Here is a 13,693-nt window from a genome sequence, read left to right on the forward strand (position 1 = left end):
CTCATTTCAGAGTTATTTGAATTTGGGAGTAATTTAAAAAGATTATTTTACTTAAAGCTAAAAGTAATGCCTGGGATAGAGAAAGCCCTCAATAAATGTTAATAACGTATTTTGTGGAACCTAAACCAGATACACAATTTTTCTAACTTACTACCAAGACGGTGCCTATTAAATTATGACCCAATGGTAAGATTGCATCAATTGTAATTAATGGCATCTTTTAGGGGCTAATGTGTACCAAAAACAAAGTATTAAAAGTACATGAATATAAATACTCTTAAAAAATTATGATCAGTTGTCAGTTTTATAAAGCTTGCAAATCTATACCTAAGTAGAGTTTCAGTCATTACTGTCACAGTAAACAACAGGAAATCAAGGTATAGATCACAAATATATGTAACGGCATGAATCTTCCCTTTTCCTAGTGTTTAATAAGGTTTCTGTGGATAGTCTTTTGCCTAGGTAAATATATGCTGTGAAGGCTTTCAGAGTGTTTTGAAAGCTTGTTAATATTCTGTTTGTTGACACATAGTAGTAAATGCAAATTATATGAAGTTGGGGGGAAATCTATTTCTTGTATATTCTTGAAAACACTACTAAATTATAAAGCACAACAGATAGTAAAAGCCTGGACTCTGAAAATATAGAAACCTGTGTTCAAATTCTAAATACAATTTATTAGATTTTTGACCTTAACAATCCATTGAACTTCACAAAGCTTCAGGTTTCCCATGTGGGAAGCTCACTGTATAGCACTAAGAATGAAATTAATTTAAATCTAAAATACTACTTAGCCTAAGTACTTTATTTCAGGTCCTTTTTTCCAGTTATTTAGAAATACTCATTTTTTTGTTTAACATTTTACAAGGCATTTTCATGAAACTATTACTGTTCCCATCTTAGAAAGTTCAAGAGACTAATTAATTGTTCAACAATACTTGATTAATTATAAACAAATAAATAGTGGAGCCAACATTTTGCTGTGGTTTTTTCAGTTATTTAGAAATACTCATTTTTTTGTTTAACATTTTACAAAGCATTTTCATGAGACTATTACTGTTCCCATCTTAGAGATAAAGTTCAAGGGACTAATTGTTCAACAATATTTGTTTAATTATAAACAAACAAATAGTGGAGCCAACATTTTGCTGTGGATATTCTGACTCTAAATCCCATAATTTATAAAGGTGATCATTGGATTTTAGGCTTTACCATATTATACCATGGCAATAATTGAGTAAAAAATAAAAAGGGGTATAGTCCATCTGATGTTTTCCACACATTTTTTATTTTATTATTTTCTTTTTCCTTCAGCCAACAAAATTCCATTTTTTTTACACAGTTGCTTTTTCTATAACTTTTTTTTCTATAAGAGTCAAGTAGATAGTCCTTTATGCTTTAGTATCTTTTAGTACTGAAAATGGAGGAAGGTTTTTTTTTTTTGTTTGTTTGTTTTTTGGATTTTTTGGTCACACATTTTGGTGATCTTTAGACTCCCTTGGTATGTTTAAAAACATTCGGGTTCTGGTTCCTCAAACCATACTCACTTCATTACAACTTGGAGAGTGTTTGTGTAATTTGTTTATTTAATAAGCTCCCAAATGAATGTGATGATCCATTAGTTTATAAAACATTGATAATTCTGATCTTTCTATTTAAAATACATGTCTTGGGGCTCCTGGGTTGCTCAGTCGGTTAAGCATCTGCCTTAGGCTCAGATCATGATCTGGGATCGAGCCCCAAGTCAGGCTCCCTGCTCAGCAGGGAGTCTACTTCTCCCTCTCGCTCTGCCTGCCGCTCCCTCTGCTTATGTGCTCTCTCTCTTCTCTCTCTTCTCTGTCAAATAGATAAATAAAATCTTTAAAAAAAATAAAAATAAAATACATGTCTTAAAATGGATCTAGATGATCTCTAAGATTCTTTTCAAATAAAAAATTTTGAAATCACTAAATGTTAGAACTAAAGAGAATCCTAGATTCTTTATCCAGTGGTTTACAAATATGTTAATCAGGGAAATAGTATTCTGTGGCAGTGACTCAGGGTCCACTATGTGTGGTCTTGAGGCTAAGTGGCCAAGGCCCTAAATTTCTTAATTGGAATAACTCTACTTTTATCTGTTTATATGTAAAAATTATACAAAAGATATTGGTCAGGTTGTAGTAGAACCAAACTCTTCTGTGTCCTTTCTTCTCTTATCCCAGCCTTTTTCTTTTTTAAAACTCAATCCTAGGATAATTGAGAAGAGAGTGGTCTACCTGAAATCTTTGAAAACATCATATTGTTTACCTGGTAATCTATGCAAAAGTTCTGTCTCGGACTTTAAGACTGATTCTTTCTTCTTTTGAAGCAATTTTATGATTCTGGAGGTGAAAATGCAAAGGCAGATTTCTTTTCCCTGTGGAATTGAACAAAACATCATTGGAATATTGGCCAGAGGTCAAAAGCCAATTATTATATAAAAATTGGTCATGGGCCTGAATTAAATGAATCTGAGATCCCTCATGGCAGATAGTAACTGAGTTGGTCTCAAAGACTTGGAGGTGTGGGTATAATGCTCAAGCCAAATGTCCTTGAGTTTTGCATTGCTATAGAGGGACTCATACAAATGTCCCTGTCACTCTATGCCTCTTATCATTTGCAACTGTTTTTTCATTTATCACTGCCTAGAAATAAATTGAATGGTCTCCTATCATGCCATCACAAATCACTTCAGTTTTTTCATATAAAGTTTACAAAATGTTTATAGACTTATTGTCAAGTATTACACATCCTAGTAAATGAATAGCTGGTGTGTTTCATTCTGTGGGCTAATTCTTATTAACTAACTAATGCAACCTGCAACAATGCATATCTTATTAAATTATTAAAATACTTGCTATGAGTCTGGTGGAGGGGCTAAATTTATCCTATTCAATTTGTCATTGTGATAAGCAGTTTGCAAGTATTATTTAATCTTCATAACAAGCTTACTAACAGAGTTATTATGACTGTTGTATGGATCATCATCACCATCATCTGCATTTGACAGATAAGGCTGGTGAAGCATATGGAAGTTGACTAGCTGATAGACTTATACCTGCTGATTTTGCAAAGACAGTATTTAAACACAATACCCATAACCATTACCATAACCATGCCTAGTTTTAACTCATGACAGTCATCTATCCAAACTTTCACTACTGCATTTATTCTTTCAATAAATGAAGAATAAATAATGATCAGAGACTTCTAATTAACCTCACAATTTTATCTGGCTACAAAAGCTATTTATAAGTTTGGTTAGAGATGGACACAATGAAAAACAATCACTACAAAGGAAATAAAAATTTGAATTTAGGTTCTTACCCATGATGTATGATAGGATGCACTCAGAAGATAGTTTCTGCAGTCTCTCATGTTTGTAAGTCTGATATCCCCTGACTCTCAGTTTTCAGATTCAGAAACCTCAAAACTGTTTTTAAAAACTACCTCAAGTTTTTAAACCATTTAATTTCTTTTAATTGAAATAATTTTGCTTGTACTGACACAAGGCTAAAAAGGCAGTTGGGTCCTGCTAGCCTGAATAGTGAGGAAGAGCCAAGCCTCCATTGGAGTAACAGTGAACTATCTGGTCTGATGCAGTTGTTTCTAGGTGGAAAAACCTTATATATACATTTTTTGTCTTGGTGGCATGCTTTACACGTACACATTTTGAATAGTCATTGATGTAGAGATATTTTTCTCCATTAACCTACTTCCCAAATTGGTTGGGAAGATTCCAGAATTAAGAGTAGCATTTAGTAATTCATCAGTAATTAAACTCTTGAAATTTACAGGGGTTTTACTTGAAATTTTTTGTTCTGATACCTAATGGTTTACTGACCATTTCCAAGGGAATGCTTCCACTCCAAAAGAGCAATACTGATTTTACTATATCTCCTTTTAAGACTTCATTTTTTTTCTTGTTTTATGCTGGATTTAAATTTTAACCTGTTTTATACAAGGTAATCTATTTTAATGGATTAAAGGCATTATGTTAGGATAATTTGCTTTCTTTCTGCTGAATATTTTTTCACTCATTTTAATTTGCTGATTCACTTAACTGAATATATTATACTCAGTTCCTAGTAAAATATCTGTACACTTCAGTAATTTATTTATTTTTTGAATTATTGGGAAGTCATTTTTTTATTTTATACACCCCCTCCCTGGCACATGCTGTAGAATAGTATCTCTATAGATTAATCAATCAGTATGCATTCAAATTGTAAGGATAGATTACTGAAGTAATGATTATTATTAATTTTGTAAGAGATGAACAAGAATTTTTTTAAATGAAAAACCCAGAATGTAGAATGATTTGTGTTCTTCACCTCTATTAAAACACATCAGGATATGTACTACTGTGCAAAGTTGTAAAGTAGGTAAATTTAGTTGTTGACCCTCTATATCTTTGCCAAATACAATGTGATGTTAAGTCATTGTCAGATCTCATTTTCTTGTTTCACACATAATCAGATTCCTATTTTTATTAGCACTATTTTATCTGACAGTGTTATGCTAAGCAAATGAATTAATAATACAGATAATATCCAAAGGACACACATTCACTTGAAAGAATTGGAGCAGGCCACACAAATATAGGGAAATATAGTTAAAGGAGGCAAACTAGCAAGTGACGACCTTGTACTACATTACAGACTGCACATACAAACAAGGGAAGAGTTTTGCCAAAGTGTTCTTTCAAGGAAAGGACAAGCAAAATCAGGAGAATTCAATACCATGGTCAAGGAGAAATTGTGGTTACTAGAAAGTCATGTGGTCTGGAATTGGTGGTCTTAGTTATGATTATTAGTTTCATGATCTTAAACAGATTATTTTACTTCTCTAGGCCTTAGTTTTCTTATTAATAAAATATAGTATATAATTACACTATTTTATGTATATACACTTTCATATATTTAATTATCTGATAAGGGTTAGTAACATAAAAATTTTTTTTTCCTGGCTTATAGTTTTCAAGTAGTTTTATTGGTCATTAGATTTTTGGCAGTACCAAGAGTACAGTATGGACCCAGCATCAAACCTATTTTGGAAACACAAATCTTTGCAGTGATTTTTTTTTTTTTTTAATTTGAGAGAGAGAGAGAGAGACAGAGATAGCAAGAGAGAGCACAGACAGGGAAGAGAGGGAGAAGCAGGCTCCCTGCTGAAGGGAGCCCAATGCAGGGCTTGATCCCAGGGTCCTGGGATCATGGGATCATGACCTGAACTGAAGGCAGACCCTTAACTGACTGAGCCACCCAAGCACCCCTTTGCAGTGATTTTTTAAAATAACAGCTTTCTCAAGGTATAAATCACATACAGTAAGGTTTGTCTTTTTAAAGTGTAAAATCCAGTGGTTTTTGACATATTTACAAAGTTTTGTGCTGATCATCATTATGTAATTCTGGAACATTTAAATCTCCCACAAAGAGACCCTATAACCTTTAGCAGTGACTCTCGTTAGTAGCCAGCATTCTCCCCAAACCCAAACCTTGGTAATCACCAGTCTATGATGTGCCTATTCTTGACATTTCATATAAATGGAATCATACCAGGGGCACCTGGGTGGCTCAGTTGGTTAAGGGTCTGCCTTTGGCTCAGGTCATGATCCTAGGGTTCTGGATTCGAGCCCCGCATTGGGCTCCCTGCTCAGCGGAGAGCCTGCTTCTCCCTCTCCCTCTGCCCCTCCCCCAGTTCATGCTGCCTCTCTTGCTCACTCTCTCTCAAATAAATAAAATCTTTAAAAATAAATAAATAAATAAATAAATAAATAAATAAATAAATAAATAAATGGAATCATATGTGGCTTTCTGTGACTGGCTTATTTCATATTTTCAAGGTTCATCCAAGTTGTAGCATGTATTAGTACTTCATTCCTTTTGTTTTGTTTCCACTTTTTTTCTTTTTAATAAATTTTTATCTTTTAGAACAGTTTTAGATTTACAGAAAATTTGAGAGTTCTCCTATATCCCACCCCTAGTCTCCCTTATCATTAACATCTTAGATTAGGATATTTATTAACAATTAATGAAACTACTAATACATTATTGTTATATAATATCCCTAGGTCACGTAGATATCCTTTGTTTTTATCCAATGTCCCTTTTCTGTTACAGCATCCCATCTAGAATACCATATGACATTTAGTTGTCATGCCTCCTTAGGACATGTCTCCTTCGTTTCCCAGGCTTTCCCTGATTTTGATGGCCTTGTCAGTTTGGAGGATAGTGTGTCAGGTGTTTTGTAGATTGCCCCACTATTAGAATTTATTTGATGTTTTTCTTATGGTAAAACTGGTGTTATGGGTTATTGAGAGGAAGACCACAGAACAAAGTGTAACTTCACCAAGTATATGTACTATCATTGTGATTTTATGACTGTTGATATTGACCTTGATCCCCATGGCTGGGACCGCTCCAGTGTATTTTCCCCCATTCCATATTGTACTCTTTGTAAGGGAATCTCTATGTGCAGCCCATATCTAAAGCATGGGATTATGTTCCCCCTCCTTGAGGGTAGAGTATCTGTGTAGATTATTTGGAATTTTTCTGCATGGGAGATTTATCTCTCCTTCTTCACTTATTAACTTATTCAGTAATTTATTTATAGAAGTATCAACTCAGGAGTACTTATTTTATACTTTGTGTTATAATTCGACACAATTCTATTTTATTTGTCATATTTTTATAGTGTTGGCCATTGGGAGCTCTTTCACTTGGCTCCTGTGTACCTTTGACATACCATCATCAAAGTGGGGTTTTTTGTTTTTTGAACACTTCCTTATATGCTGGCACTGTAAGATACTCCAGGTTCATCTTATAGATTTCCTGCCCCAGTTCTGGAATTAGCCATTTCTCCAAAGAGTCCTTGTTTCTATTATTGGAGAATGGTATCAGAAAGTTTTATCTAGACACTGGGCATGCTCATTGCTATAAGGGTGTCATTTATTTCTCAGGTAGCCAAAGATTGTATGTGTATATAGACAAATCTATAAATATTCCTATATGTAACAATCTATATATAATAAACTAAACATAGGTCCATACTGATGTGTCCAACTCTAATTTACTTCCATTGATCATTCTTATTTTCTCCCCATGCTTATCTTTAAATTTCAACTCCAAAAATGTGAAACCTGGCTGCCACCTCCTGCCATCCATTTAATTGTTGTATTTCAGTACACTTGAATAGCAGCAACAGCATTGTTAACCCATAACCCCCTGGGAAACCACTTTATCAGCTAAAGTACAGTTCTTTTGCCTTTCATCTTACAGAGTTCATTCATTCCGATATTACTTAGGTCAGCACCTTTCCCCCCCATTCCCTTTAGTGAGATTGTTTCATACATTTGTAATACAGTTAGGTTCTCTTATCACTGTCTGTATTTCTTATGGGATTTCCAAACTCCTAGATACATATTTTTAATATGCATACATGAAGGTTCATTCATTGTGCTGTAAAATTCTCTGGGTTTTGACAAGTGCATGGTATCATATATTCTTCCTTAGATTCTTGATAGAATTCACCAATGAAATCACTTGAGTTTAATAGTATCTTTTTTGTAAGATTATTAATTACTGATTCAGTATCTTTAATAGATAATAGCTATACTCAGATGATCTGTTTCTCCTTGTGTAAGTTTTAGGAATTTGTGTCTTTCAAGCAATTGGTCCATTTCAACTCAGTTATCAGATCTGTGAATATAGAGTTGTTCATACTGTACCTTTATTACACTTTTGAGGACTGTGGGATCAGTAGTGATTTTTATTTTCTCTTTTTTTTTCTCGTTTAGCCCAGATACAGACTTGTCAATTATTTTCACCTTATCAAAAAAACACTTTTTGTTTTATTGATTTTCTGCATTGATTTCTGCATTATTTTCAATTTTATTGACTTATGCTCTAATTTTTATTCTTCTGCTAACTTTAAGTTGAAAACATTTTTTCTAGTTTTATGGAGGCTTAGATTATTGATTTTAGAACTATTTTTTTCTCCTAATACATGTAATGCTCTAAAATTCCTTCTAAGCACTGTTTCCACTGCATCTAACAAATTTTAAGTTTTATTTTCATTTATTTCAAAGTATTTTCAAATTCCTCCTGAGACTTCTCCTTTGACCCATGTTTGATTTAGTAGTATGTGGCTTAATCTCCAAATATTTTGGATTTACCTCCTGTCTTTCTTTTTATTGATTGCTAGTGTAATACCACTATGGTCTCTCATATATTTTATATGATTTCTATTCTTTTGAATTAATTTAGGTGTGTTTTATGGCCCAGAATGTGGTCTGTCTTGCTGAATATTCTGTATGAACTTGAGAATAATGTGTATTGTAATGTCATTGGATTAGATATCCTATAAATGTCAAATAAATCAAGTTGACTGATGATACTGTATAAGGCAACTATATCCTTATGATTTCCTGCCGGCTTCACCTGCCAATAATAAAGAGAACTGTTAAAATCTCAAACTATAAGAATAGATTTATCTATTTCTCTTCGCATTTGTATGAGATTTGCCTCACAAATTTTGATGCTCTTATTTTAGGAGCATATATGTTAAGGATTATTATATATTCTTATAGAATTGACTCTTTGTCATTATGTAATGCCTCTCTTTATCCCTATTTTTCCTTGTTTTGAAACCTCCTTTGTAATTAATAGGCTACTTCAGCTTCCTTTTGATGAATGATATCATGGTATATATTTCTCCATCTTTTTATTGTCGACATAACTATGTCTTTATTGAATGTATGTATGTATGTATGTATGATGTATTTTTAAAGATTTCATTCATCCAGTCTAGACAGAGAGCTTGCACAAGACAGACAGTCAGCTGGGGGGAGGGGTAGTTGCAGAGGGAGAGGGACAAGCAGACTCTGTGCTAAGCATGGAGCCCAACTGGGGACTCAGTCCACAACCCCGAGATCATGACCTGAGCTGAAATCCAGAGGTGGCTGCTTAACTGACTGAGCCACCCAGGTGCCCTCCTATGTCTTTATTTTAACGTGGGTTTCTTATAGACAACATATATTTGTATTTTTTTTAAATCAGCTCTGATAGTCTATGTATTTTAATTGGTATGTTTAGACCATTCACATTTAAGTGCTTTTGATAGAGTTGGTTTAATATCTACCATTTTGTAATCATTTTCTACTCATTATACTAGTAATTTCTTTTTTCCCCTCTTAATATGCCTTTTCCAGTTTTAATTGTGCATTTTATATGATTCAATTTTCTTCCCTTTTTTAGCATATTAATTATACTTCTTTTAAAAAGAAGTAATTTTAGTGGTTGCCCTAGATTTTACAATATACATTTACAACTATATAATAAGCATTTATAACACCTATAAATTAAATGTATATTTACATTAATGTGTACCTATATAATAATATATAATTATAAGTAATATGTATATTTTTACAATACACATTTACATATGTGCCATATATATTATATATGCTATAATGAATATTATACAATATACTTTATATAAATTAAATGTTTATTTGTAATATACATTACAATTATGCTAAGTCCACTCTCAAGTAATAGTATATATCACTTCATGGGTTTAAAAACACTTTATGTGTTTCTAATTCATCTTTCCTTTCCTTTATAACAGTGCTGTCATTGATTTTGCTTATTTATAAGTTGTAATCATTCAATCAATATATCTTTGTCCTGATTTTTCATGGTTTGGGCCCTTGCTACTGGGATATTGACATTACTCATCCATTCCCCTCTTGTATTTATCTTCAAAAATTTGCTGATGAACGGATCTTTATGACTTATGTGTCATTTCCAGTTCTGTCCTTATAGATCTTCCCTCCTGATATTCTAGTTTCTTGACTCCTCCGGTTCTTTGTGTCTCCAGCAACCACAGCCTCTTCATTTCTCCATTTATGTGCCTCAACTATCAGCCATCTCTTTTTCCCATGTTCCACCTTAATGACAACAATATCATTGCCACATATGAGGGCCGAGGGAATAGTCAAGATAGGATGTTCGATAGCATACCTAATGGAACTAAATGCACTCTGAGATTAAAAAATACTGTTGATGTGATGTTTAACCATAAGGTAAACAAGAGCTTCAGTTCTTTATGTATTTCCCTTTGCACCTAGTGGGAATTGCATGAATTCTTACAAGGCTGGATCAAACAGAATATCCATAAACGCAGATACTTTAGACTAGTTTATCCTAATCTACTCTTTTAATACTGCTCAATAACTCAATGCTGCATTATCCCTCTTCAAATCAAGAGGATGTTTGTGAATCCATTCATATTTGTTCTCTAGCTTACCACAGTCTGTGGCTATACAACCAAGAATAGTACAAACGTACATTGTTGAACTTACTGGTTTTTGACTCACTCAATTTCATTCCTAAAACACAGCCTTTCATATCTTTTAAAATATGCTGGAATGTTAGGAGATAAGACATAGAAAAAGGTTTGCATAGTACTATTTGCCTCCACAGATTTTTTTTTCTCCCAGTCTCCCTTTCATCTGTGGTTAGGAATCTGTTTAGGTCTGTGACCCTATAGACATTCACTTTCATACTTATGCAACATTCTACTATAATAACACTTGTCAGCTTTTTCCCCTCTATATCTCATTGATAGGAATGAGGACTGAGAGTGTCATGGCTTATGTACAGTTTTTGCTTTCTGGTTGCTTTGAATAGCACCACGGTTTTTGCATGTGAAAAGGTCACCTATAGAATTATTACTAAAAGAGAAGAGGAAACTGGCATATTAGTTAGATAAAATGTGGACAACACTGAATATGGTAGAGAATATTTTGAGAACGATACATTTTCTCTGAATTGAGATTGGACAATACACACAAAACACCTGGTTAACTGTGTTCATAAATCTGCCCACTTCGCTCATTCTAACCAAAAGATCTTCTCACTACAAGGTTCATAATACTAAAAAAAGTAAAAACTGCAAAGTTTCAGTGATGGTATCAATTAAGTAATTGTGATTTTTCTAAGTGTTAAGAAACCATAGAAGCCCATTGAAAAGATAAGCATTGTTTGTTTATGTTCAAGGCCTGGTTAGAGTAATTTATTAAATAAGACAAATTTGCATTAAGTTCTTTCCTTGGTACCTTTGCAGAGTATCTTTTTTTTGGCACTGTTTCTATCTTATCTGCTTATGCCCAGAATATGTTGTACATAGACTTGTATATGTAGAAATTCACAATCTGAGGGTCCCTTCATGGAAACCATTTGGGTGAAGATCAAAGGCGAAAGGCACAAAACTGATTTTGTAGGTTTACAAAGGAAATACCAGATGGAAAATTAGAGCAATGATTAATTAGTGTAGATTTAAAATAATAATAGTAATTTACACAGGAAAAAGTACGTGTTTTTGTTCTTTTGTTCATTTATAAGAAGACTCCAGCTATCTAGATATCTGGTAGAATCCCATAATGCAAATCTCTCTTTGTTGACATATAATTAATATCCCATCTTAATGAAACACAGGATAAATATGAATAAGAGGAACTAAGGTTACCAAGAAATAATTTTAATGGCAAAATGTGAAAAAGTAGGGTTAGATAAAATGACTTTAAGGCCTTTTATACAGGTTAGCTTCCAATGTTACCAGGAGAATGTTTTAGCTTTCTTTCCATGAGGTTATTTCCAAAGTGCAGCTCTCCCTAGCTGCTTTCTCCATTAATGTAAGAAGGGCCATGATGGAATTTATCTTGAATAGGGCAGTTAAAATTAAGTTAGATGCCTTCTTGCTGCTTAATTCTTTTAATTTGTCAGCCTAGGCCCTGGGTCTCATTTGAATACTGGAACTTTATATTTTGATATTATTATTGTTTTAATCATGTGTTGGCTTTAAGTTTCTACTGTTATAATAGAATCAATTGGGAGGCTTTTCATCTTTTACTATGAAATGAAATACTAAAAATTACTTTCTGCCTCTCTCTTTAAAAGTTAAATGGAGTTCACCTGTGATTTCATGTGATTCTGGTATTTTTTTTTTTTTTTAAGATTTTATTCATTTATTTGACAGAGAGAGAAAGAGAACAAGTAGGCAGAGAGGCAGGCAGAGGGAGAGGGAGAAGCAGGCTTCCTGCTGAGCAGGGAGCCCGATGCGGGGCTCGATCCCAGGACCCCGGGATCATGACCTGAGCCGAAGGCAGCGGCTTAACCGACTGAGCCACCCAGGCGCTCCTCTGGTATCTTTTAATTCGTGTATTTTAACCTCCTTTTCAATATCTTCTACAGTAAGAGAATATTAAGTAAACTAATGACAACGGATATGAGAATAGAGGAAATGAATCTTCTGATGAAAATATAAGCTTTCAATTTTCAGCACCCCTCAGTACCAACTGAGGAGCTTTAAAAAAGCTGGGCTCCATTCCCAGATATCCTGATTTAATTGATCTGTGGTAGAGCCTAAACATTGGTAATTTTTTGTTCCAGATTCTATGTAGTGATCATAATGAGTATTCAGGGTTGATAATGTTAAGTTTATATTTTTAAAGGAATTCAAACATTTCCTCTAGAATTTTTTTGAATTTGTTAAAGTCGTGTTGTACTTAGTATTGTTTTATAATGTTTAATGTGTTCTGTACTGATAATTATCTTATACTTAATTTTTTCTTTTAAAAAATTTTTATTGAAGTATAATTAACATACAACATTATATTGACTTTAGGTGTACAACATAATGATTTGATATTTATACATTGTGAAGTTATCACCACAATAAATCTAGTTACTATCCATAAACAAAGTTAACTTTTAGGATTTATTCTCTTGACAACTTTCAGGTATGCGCTACAGTATTATTAACTGTATTCACCATGCTGTACGTAACATCCCCATGAGTTATTTATTTTGTAACTGGTAGTATGTACCTCTTGACCCCCTATACTCATTTGAGCCATCTCCTAACTCACCCCTGCACTCTGGCAACCACCTTTCTGTCTCTATATGTATGATTTGTGGTTTTATTTTTTTTATTTTTTATTTTTTTTACATTCCTCATGTAAGTGAGATCATGAAGTATTTGTCTTTCTCTGACTTAATTCACTTAGGTTCATCCATGTTCTTGCAGATGGCAAGTTTGCATTCTTTTTTATGGCTGAATAGTATTCCTGTGTGTGTGTGTGTGTGTGTGTGCGCACACACCACATCTTCTTTATTCATCCATCAATGGACAATTCGGTTGTTTCCATATCTTGACTTTTGTAAGTTGCAATAAACATAAGGGTTCATATATCTTTTTTATTTACTTTTTGAATTCATGTTCTTCAGTTAAATATATAGAAGTGGAATTCCTGGATAATATGGTAGTTTTATTTTTAATCTTTTGAAGAACTTCCACCCTGCTGCCTGTAGTGGCTGCATCAGTTTACATTCCCACCAGTGGTGCACTAAAGTTCCTTTTTCTCCACATCCTTATCAACACTTTTTATTTCTTGTCTTTTTGATAATAGTCATTCTAACAGGTGTGAGGTATTAGCTCATTCTGGTTTTGATTTGCATTTCCCTGATGAATCGTGATATTGAGCATTTTTTCATATGCCTTTTGGGCATCTGTATTTCTTTGGAAAAATATCTGCTGAGCTCCTTTGCCCATTTATTTTTATTTTTTTTAAAGATTTTATTTATTTGAGAGAGAGAGAGAGTGAGAA

The sequence above is a fragment of the Mirounga leonina genome, unplaced genomic scaffold (assembly GCF_011800145.1).
Source record: "Mirounga leonina isolate KUSES-001 unplaced genomic scaffold, KU_Mleo_1.0 Mir_125, whole genome shotgun sequence".
In the NCBI taxonomy this organism is placed as follows: Eukaryota; Metazoa; Chordata; class Mammalia; order Carnivora; family Phocidae; genus Mirounga; species Mirounga leonina.